This window comes from Galeopterus variegatus, unplaced genomic scaffold, assembly GCF_000696425.1.
Source record: "Galeopterus variegatus unplaced genomic scaffold, G_variegatus-3.0.2 Scaffold9905, whole genome shotgun sequence".
Classification (NCBI taxonomy): Eukaryota; Metazoa; Chordata; class Mammalia; order Dermoptera; family Cynocephalidae; genus Galeopterus; species Galeopterus variegatus.
In genome coordinates, this window is record NW_007736016.1 from 14148 (window position 1) to 23820 (window position 9673).

At 44.5% G+C, this 9673-nt stretch overlaps 1 pseudogene; it reads left to right on the forward strand.

Moving 5' to 3' along the window:
• Window positions 1–1326: 1326 nt before the first annotated feature.
• On the forward strand, window positions 1327–6541 carry LOC103609653 (annotated as a pseudogene).
• Window positions 6542–9673: the final 3132 nt, after the last annotated feature.

Genomic DNA, 9673 nt, shown 5'->3' on the forward strand with positions numbered 1-9673 from the left:
CTCTTAGAGGGAGAAAGCTGAATGTGACAGCCCTCATTCAAAGTTGGCTTCTCTTTTTTTACTGTAAAGACAAAGAAGTTTCACAAGAAAAATCAGTTGATTCAATCATCAAAGAAAGACATAAAAACAAAAGCAGTGTAAAACTAGTAACAGCAGTAAAATTAACAACGTGACATTCCAGAATGCAATTTGTAAAAAGCTAAGTCGATCCACCAACAAACAGCTTGCCCTTAGCAAACATTTTCTTTCCCTACAACAATTTCCTCAGCATATTTGAACAATAATCAAGCAGCTTCCTCAACATGTCTTAATAACAATCAGTAGGTTAAATTGCACCAAGGACATTTGCCTTTAGGGCCAGCAATTTTGCTGTGTTACAATTCTTTACCTACAACAGAGACTTTAGCCCAGGGAAAGTTTCCTGTTTTTTGCAAGCTTAACATTTCTATGTGTAATTCTAAAAAGTTAGGCTATACCTGAAATTACAGGACTTTGAAAGCTAGGCCCTGTGAAATACATTTGCTTTATAAATGTTAGTATGCTCCACAGTTAACAATGGCTGGCCATGCCTCAAAAGGTATGTAATGGTGAAATTGCAGTTGTCCTCAGGAGGTTGAGAATGATTTCTCCTTGGGAGGTATGGATGTGATGTACAAAGATATGTCGGGGCCGGCCCGGTGGTGCACTGCTACAGTGCGCCGCTTGGGAAGCGCGGCAGTGCTCCCGCCGAGGGTTCGGATCCCACATACAGACCAGTTCCCGCTCACTGGCTGAGTGAGGTGCGGGGGCAACACCGAGGTTTGCGATCCCGTTGCCGGTCCCGGTCCGGTACGGGGGCGACACTGAGGGTTGCGATCCGTTGCTGGACACGGAAAAAAGACAAAAAAAAAAAAAAAAAAGATATGTCACAAGTGGTAGACTCATTTTAAACACAACTGTCATTTTCCTAGATGCCTTATGATCCTTTCAAATGAGAGAAAAAAGTAAAATTATTGAATCTTGCATGTAGGCATCTATTTAGGAAAAGACTGGTAAGAGATCGTCCACAAGCATGGAGTGTCCAGGAAACATAACAATATCCAAATTGTTTTAAGGATTCGTAATGATAATTATGGGCTTTTAGTATCCAAGGACACAGGGGACCTTGACATTTAATGGCAAATAAAAACAGGATGGCAGGATGAATAGGGACAGAGAAAAGGTAGGAGGAACTCCCACCTACCGCTGGGGAATGGCAGAAGATAGACCAGATGATTACAAGAGAACGGTGGTCAAATTGAGAGCAACAAGAAAAACGAGAATAAAACTCTGTATTTTACAGCTTTGATGAACACCTGCCCCAAGGAATGGACTTTTTCTTCTTTGTCTTCATCTCTGCCCAGAAGCTGCAAGGAAATCAAAGAGAAGTGCCGTAGTGCACACGGTGACTGACGAAACATTTAGACAGAGCCAGACAGGGCAATCAGGCTTCTGTCCTCTGGGAGGGTTTTTCTCTTCCCAAGCTTTTTCTTAAAAAAATCATGTGGTAAATGTACATATTTACTACATCTTAGATAAAATTGGCCATTTTAATGAATTTTAAGTGTATAATTCAGTGGCATTAATTAACTTTGTCATTTCCCTAAACAGAAACTGTACCCATTAAGCAAAACTCCATATATTCCCTTCCTCCAGTTCCTGGTAACTGCTTTTAATCTCTGCCTCTATGAATTTGCCTACTCAGTTACCTCATTTAAGTAGAATCATACAGTATTTGTCCCTTAAGTCTGGCTTATTCCACTCAGCATAGTGTTTTTAAGATTTATTCTTGTCATAGCATGATTATTTTATTCCTTTTTATCCATTGTACGTGTGCATACAAACCACACACATATACACACAGCCAAACCATTTGGGGTATTTCTTGATGAATACTTGGATTGTTTCTACCTTTTGGCTCTGGTGACTAATGCTGCAATGAACACTGGTGTATAAGTATCTGTTTGGGGCCCTGTTTCCAATTCTTTTGGGAATATACCGCAGGAGTGGAATTGCTGGTGAATATAATCAATAATTCTGTGTTTAATTTGTTGAGGACTATCACTGGGAGTTTTGCTAACTTTATGTTCTGCCTCAGTCACAGGGCATGATCTTCTGATCTTGGCAAGATTCCAGTACTCCTAGGGACACTTAGTGATAGGACAAAGTGGAGGAGCCTTCAGCATATACTTTTGACTTCCCACAGCCTCTCTGGTTATGGGGAGAGATAGACCTCGAGTTCTCAGAGAGCGAGGCTCTCAGCTGGTTCTCTCTACAGATGACCTGTATTTCCTCTGTACTGAGAATGGTGTCACCTACTAGACTTTCTGTGACACGACCTCTGGAGTTGGTGGCTGGACCCTGGTGGCCAGGGTACAGGAGAACCACATGGTGGGGAAGTGCACGGTGAGCAATTGCTGGTCTGGTCAGCAGGGCAGCAGAGCAGAGTACCCAGAGGGGGACAGCAAGTGGGCCAATTACAACACCTTTGGGTCTGCAGAGGTGGCCACAAGCGATGACTACAAGGTTGGAGCCACGTCCCTTGCACTGAGGAAAGGGTGAGGAGTTGAGGGTGACTGGCCACAAGGGAGGCACCAGGGGAGGGTTGGAAGGTGGGAGGTGGAGTTGGACTGGAGAAGAAGAAAGAAATACTCAGATGTCTTGAATCACCACTTTCTCTCCACAAGGCTGTCAGGGACCTGGGTGGTGCTGTGATCATCACCTGCTGGCAGTGGGGTGTCTGAGGCTGCTGGCCACCTGCCCACCTGCCCACCTGCCCACCTGGAGCCCAGAGCTCCCAGCTCAGCTGAGGGCTGCATGTATGGATCTTTTGCCTCATGAGACCTCCTGGCCTGGTCAGGCTCGGTGTCTATTGCTTTCCAGAACCGGGGCTACTACGACATTCAGGCCAAGGACCTGGGCATCTGGCATGTGCCAAACAAGACCCCCCTGCAGCACTGGAGGAGCAGCTCCCTGCTGAGGTACCGCACCAACACTGGCTTCTTCCAGACGCTGGGACAGAATCTGTTTGGCGTCTACCAGGTACACAGGACTGCCAGCTGTGGCCAGTTTTCATGGGTGCAGAGAGAAGCAAGTGTTTGCAGTTGGGCAGGAACTGTCTTTCCATGGGCCTATCTTCCATGCTCCCCTAACCTTGATTTGCTGATGGCTTCTGTCCTGCTTTTCTCAGGAATTCTGAGCCAGCCAAAAGAAGACACCTATGGGAGAGAAGAATCAGGGCAGGAAAAATGGGAGAGGGAGAGAATGAGAGAGACAGAAAGAGAGAGAGACAGACAGACAGACAGACAGAAAGAGACAGAGAGAGAGAGAGACAGAGAGAGAGACAGAAAGACAGAGAGAGAGAGAGAGAGAGAGAGAGAGAGAGAGAGAGAGAGAGAGAGAGAGAGAGAGAGAGAGAGGAGGTGGCCTGGGCTGTGGGAGAAGCATAGCTCATGAGTGACTGGCAGCAGCAGGAGGGAAAGAGTCTCATTTCGACTGGTTTTGAAACAATCGCAGTCACTGAGAAAGCATTGTTTTCCCTTTGTGAATGGCAGCATTCTTGGGAGAGCCAAAGATACTGTCCTTACTCAACAACAGTTTTATTCCTTGTAGACATTTCCAGTGAAATATGAATCAGGGAAAGGTTGGACTGACAACAGCCCAGTGGTACCTGTGGTCTGTATGACACTGGTGATGCCCCAAAACAGCATCTTATTATTCACCCTTTGGCCAGAGTGAGTCCTTAATGCTCCTCTGAACTCTTAGTGGGAAAGGTGGTAAATTAAATTATGAGAGGGAGCAGTTATTTATCACGTACTACAGCCTGGTTCTCTTCTGTGAATGTTACCTGTATTGTCTCGTTTAATCTGCATGACCTCCCTTGAGGTCTGAACTCTTTATTTTTTTTTTTTTTAAAGATGACCGGTAAGGGGATCTTAACCCTTGACTTGGTGTTGTCAGCACCACGCTCACCCAGTGAGCAAACCGGCCATCCCTATATGGGATCCGAACCCGTGGCCTTGGTGTTATCAGCACCGCACTCTCCCGAGTGAGCCACAGGCCGGCCCAAGGTCTGAACTCTTATACACCTCATTTTACAGGGTAGGAACCCTGAAGCACTGAGAGGTTCAGGAATTTGCTTGAGATCACAGGGCCTACTGGGAGAGTCAGCATTCAGACGGGGGAAATTTGGCTCCAGACTCTTTACTCCCAGCAACTCCACTATCAGCCCCTTGGTAACCTGTTAGTATTAGTCCAGGTCCATGTGCACAGGGCAGAACCACCTACAAAATGGAGATATATATATCTTCATTTATATATTATATATATATACACACACACATACACATATATATGTGTGTGTACATATATGCATACATATATATGTGTATGTTATATATTTTTTCTGTTGTGAGGGGTAACAATTATTCACACTATTTTACGTGAATCGAAAGTTGGCAGTATAATATCATTCATAGAGGCTGAGCCTATGTGCTAAAATTCAAAGTCATAAGGGCTGGCTGGTTAGCTTATTTGGTTAGAGCGTGGTGTTATAACACTAAGGTCAAGGATTCCCATACTAGCCAGTAGCCAAAAAAAAAAAAAAAAAAAATTCACAGCTGTTATTTACATTTGGGTTTCGGAATCTTGAAATAAAGGCGAGCAAGAAAAATATAAACAGGATCAGCGTGAATATACTTGCTAATTGCTGCATCTGTGCCGTTGGAGGTGTTCAGTGGTGATTGTACTGCATAGATAAATCTCTCTTCACAAGCCTGTGGGACCACAAGGGATCCTCTCTGAGGACAAGCTCTTGGTCCCTGGGTTTGGGAGGAAGTCCCTCCTGCACCAAGCATTGGCCACAGAGGTATTAGGCTCCACCAGTGAGGCTGGAGTGCTGGACTGCAGCCTAAGCTTTGGCATAGAGAACCTCGGGGCTGCCCTAAGGAAAGCTATTTCTAGCATCTTCTTTGAATGCTGTTTTCTGCCTCTTGTTTTCAGAGGACTTCGCTGTGGGATTTGTCCAGTTCAGGGTATTTACTAATGAGAGAGCAGCCAATACCTTGTGTGCTGGAGTGAAGGTCACCAGATGTAGCACTGAGCTCGTGAGTCTTTGTGGGGACCAATGAGGCCTGTGAGTAAGGTTGGGTTTGTCAGTGTGGGTTTGTATCTGTGTGTTGAGTGTGGCATGACTGTAGTGTGAGTGTCTGTATGTGTGTGGGAGTGTGACCTTCTCTTGTTTATTGCTGAGTTTAGGGGTCAGAGGTGTGGAAACCTCCGTCCGGGTACACACATCCTGTACCTTTGAGGACCAAAATCAAGGGCTGAGGTGTCAAACAAACCATTCCTGGATGCCCAGCCTTTGGGATAAAACATTCATTTGCCTAGAGGTGGCGTGAGGTTTGTGTGCAGAAACATTCCTTGGAAGGTGTTCGGCTGAGATTTCTTGAGAAACACATGTTGTCATTCTCCACCTGAATTTAGCTTTCAGGCTAACACTGGGCCTCTCCAGCCCTGTCCAGGGCTTGCATAGATACACACTGCAGTGAGGGGTTACTCGGAGAGTCCTGGACATATCTTTGTAGGATCCTCACTCAGGCCATCCCCCTTCCATGGCAGTGCCCATGGGATAAATGGTGGGTACTGATCAATTCCAAAGATTTTAAATGGAATACCAGGTGAATACAGAGGATGGAAAGGGAAGACGTCTAGAATAATCTCATGGTTTTTAGGGCCAGCCTGTGGCTCACTTGGGAGAGTGCGGTGCTGACAACACCAAGTCAGGGGTTAAGATCCCCTTACCAGTCATCTTTAAAAAAAAAAAAATCTCATGGTTTTCACTTGGGTGGGTGAGTGTCATTTATTAAGTCAGGGTGTCTGCGTGATGAACAGGTTTGGGGTCAATGCGAGATATAACTAACTCTGTTTTGTTCATGTGGAGCTTGAGCTGCCTGTGTAGAGATCCAGGCTGGATTTTGAGGCCTTTAGCTCTAGAAACATCTACATGGGAGGCAGAGATTTTGGGGCCATCAGTGAATTGTTAGTAACTGAAGCCAAGGGGGTGGTGCAATCTATAAGGGAGAGGGACATGTGTCCTCTATTAGGGAGCAGCACTTAAGGAATTCATGAAAGAAGAGTCCAGGCAGGGAATTGGAGAATGAATGTTCAGAAAAGTTGAAGGAGAGTCAGGGGGAGACAACAATGTCACCAAAGCTAAAAGAAGAGAGGGATTTTCACAGGAGAAATAGATCAACACTGCCAGTGGAGAGTCTGATGAGGACCAAAGATTCCACTGGACTTGGCCGTTAAGATGTCATCGGCCTCGCCAGCAGATCTCTCATCACCATCTCTTCCTCTTCTTGTTTCCCAGCACTGCATCAGTGGAGGAGGATTCTTCCCAGAGGCTAATCCCAGGCAGAGTGGGGATTTCTCTGGTTTTGATTGGCGAGGATAAGGAGCTCATGCTGGTTACAGCAGCAGCCGGGATATAACCGAGGCAGCTGTGCTTTTGTTCTACCACTGAGTGCTCATGGTGTGTGACCCAGACCTCTTCTCCCAACCATGGGATCCCAAGGATGGAGAATAATGTACTGCTGCTAGAATGTTAATGGCAGAGGAGAGGAGAATAAATCATATTGATTCAAGGCTTTGTGTTTCTGTGAATTATTTACTTGCAGAGGGTGAAGCCCTGTAGGAGATTTCAAAAGAATGTCTATTGCTCTGGTGGATTCTACTTCAACCACTTTTGTACTTGGAATGTTAGGGCTTAGGAGTCTTGACAGGAGAACATGCCATCCCCACCCTCCTTTTAAGTAGGTGTTAAAATAGCCAGAGGAATAAAGGGTAGGGTGAAGCATTTTATCCTAACTCTTGTTAACTCACTAACAGGGACTGATCAATTTGCATCCTCAACCTGAAAATCCTAGTGAAGAAAGAGTCCATTTTTTGGAGGGTGCACCACAGAAGAAAGAGATCCACCCAATATCCATATCTGGTATATTCTAGACTTACTAGTTGGGGCATTTTCCTTAGGGAAGGATGGGGCTGGCAGGCCTATGATTGGCGGGGGGGGGGGGCTCTCTTTGGGCAGTGGCTAAATCACTCCTGGGCTCCCGTCTTCAGGTGCTTCTTCAGAAATGGTCAAAGTGACCAAATCATCACCGATGTGTTGGGGCAACATCAGTTCTAAATATTAGACATTTTGTGGCGTTTTCCTCTAGAATGCAAATCTGATTATAACAAGCCCTTCCAATTCTCCCCCACTCCAAGTGTCAATCACTTTTCACTGGCTAGAACATGGAGTTCAAAGTCCTCAGGCCTTGGAGGAATTAAAAGAGGGGAAGGAGAATGAGGAGGAAAAGGGAAAAAAGGGAAAGAAGAAGAAAGGGGACCAGGAAGGGAAGACGTTTGCTTTAAAAATGTCTGGGAGGGTTATCTTTAAAGTAGATTTATTTGAGCCTGGGTTAGAAATTGTTAGTGGTTTCTCTGCAGTCTTTCTTCCTGTATTTCTTTCCAACTCCTTAATAACTTGTTTTCTGTTACCTGTTTTTTCCTGCCTCTCTCTTACCCCTTGTCTCTACTCTCTATCTTAAAACACAATTTCTCTTCCCCTCATTACTCTCAGCTGCCTTTTTCCAACTAGAGAAGACCCTAGGAAACCTAAGTTTCTCTCTTTGGTGGGTGTCCCCTGTATGTAACTCACACCGTGTGCCAGACACCATTGGCTGTGAGTACACAGACCCATGGCGGGACAGAAAAATGAACATTTTTCTCTTTCACATTCCTTTATGTGTTCATTCCAATGGTATTTATTGAATGTTACTAGTGCCTGGGCTAAGTGCTGGCACTACAGTGACAGAGAAGACAGATAAACTTAATTCTAAAGCTGCATGGGGGTATCCCACAGGCCATTTCTGTGAAAAGTGATAAGGTCATCCTGGGGAGCTGCGGAAGCACAGAGGAGCAGCCCCCAATCCAGAAAAGGATGTTAGGGAGGACCTCTCTGGGAAGGCGACTTTACATTAATTCTTTTCCCTTCTATCCTTTAGTGCTCCACATCTGTACAGTGACATTGTTAAAGGTCCAAGCTCTAGAATTAGATGCAATTAGTCCAAATCCCAGCTCCCTAAATTCACTGGAACTTTGAAAAGTTTTTTATATACCAAAGTCTCAGTTTCCTTATCTGTAAAATACAGATAATAATAGTAAAGTCCTTACATGTGGTTTTCATCTTACATGTAGTTTTCATAAAAATTAAGTGAAATAACATGTATAGCTCTTGAAAGAGTGCCTGGCTTGTATATATGTTAGTTATTAATATATTGTATTTAAAAGTCCACTATCTCAGTTCAATTTTGCTCACTCATTAAAAAGAAATTTAGAGGGCCGGCCTGTGGCTCACTTGGGAGAGTGCAGTGCTGATAACACCAAGGCCACGGGTTCGGATCCCATATACGGATGGCCGGTTTGCTCACTGGGTGAGCGTGGTGCTGACAACACCAAGTCAAGGGTTAAGATCCCCTTACTGGTCATCTTTAAAAAAAAAAAAAAAAAGAAAAAGAAATTTAGAGCACTGTTGCTGAAGAATCACTCTGCCATGCATTGTTGTAAACTTTGAGGCAGATGCGAAGAAAATTTAAACACGTTTCCTGACCCATAAAGTGCAGTGGAAGGGAGGATGAGGTCCGGGGGTTGGCAGGGAGATGATACATGCATATAAGCAAACTATCAGAACTCTGTGAATATGTTTTGTTTCTGTTTTTCCTTCCGTATTGACACCTCTCTCAATGCTTCTTTGACCAGATGTGTGAGTTTTTCCCCACACTGACCAATTCTCTGATGCTACTTGAGTGTTCTCCTCTTCAATTCAGTTGACATTAGCTGGAGTTAGTGCAGACCCCACAGGAAGGGCTCGGTCCCATGTGACTGTCCTTCACTTCAGAAGCCAATTGAAAGTAGTAGATCTCCAGGTTACCCACAACTTCTGTCTGACTTGGCTACAAATCAGAGATTCCCACGATCCCCTTCTTGGATTTGGTAATTTGCTAGAATGACTCACAGAACCCAGGAAAACAGTTTACTTACTATTGCCAATTACAAAGGATATTTTAGAGGATACAAATGAACAGCCAGATGAAGAGGTACGTAGGGCAAAGTTTGGAAGTGTACTGAGCACAGGAGCTTCTGTCCCCATGGAGTTGGGGTGCTCCATCCTCTTGGCATGTGGACGTATTCACCTGGAAACTCTCCAAATCCCTTAATTTTGGGATTTTTATGGAAACTTCATCAGTAGGCATGATTGATTTTTTTATTTGTATTTTAAATTGACACATAATCAGCACCGCACTCTACCAAGTGAGCCACGGGCCGGCCCTAAATTGACACATAATAATCATACATATTTATGGGGTACAGTGTGATATTTTGATCCATGTATACACTGTATAATGATCAAATTGGGGTAATTAATATGTCCATCACCTCAAACATTTATCATTTCTTTGTGTTGGGAACATCCCGCATCCTCTCTTCTAGTTATTTGAAAATGTACAGAAGATTATTGTTAACTGTAGTCACCCTACAGTGCTGTAGGATGGTAGAATTTATTCTTCCTATCTAGCTGTGGTTTTGTGTCCATTAACCAACCTCTCTCACT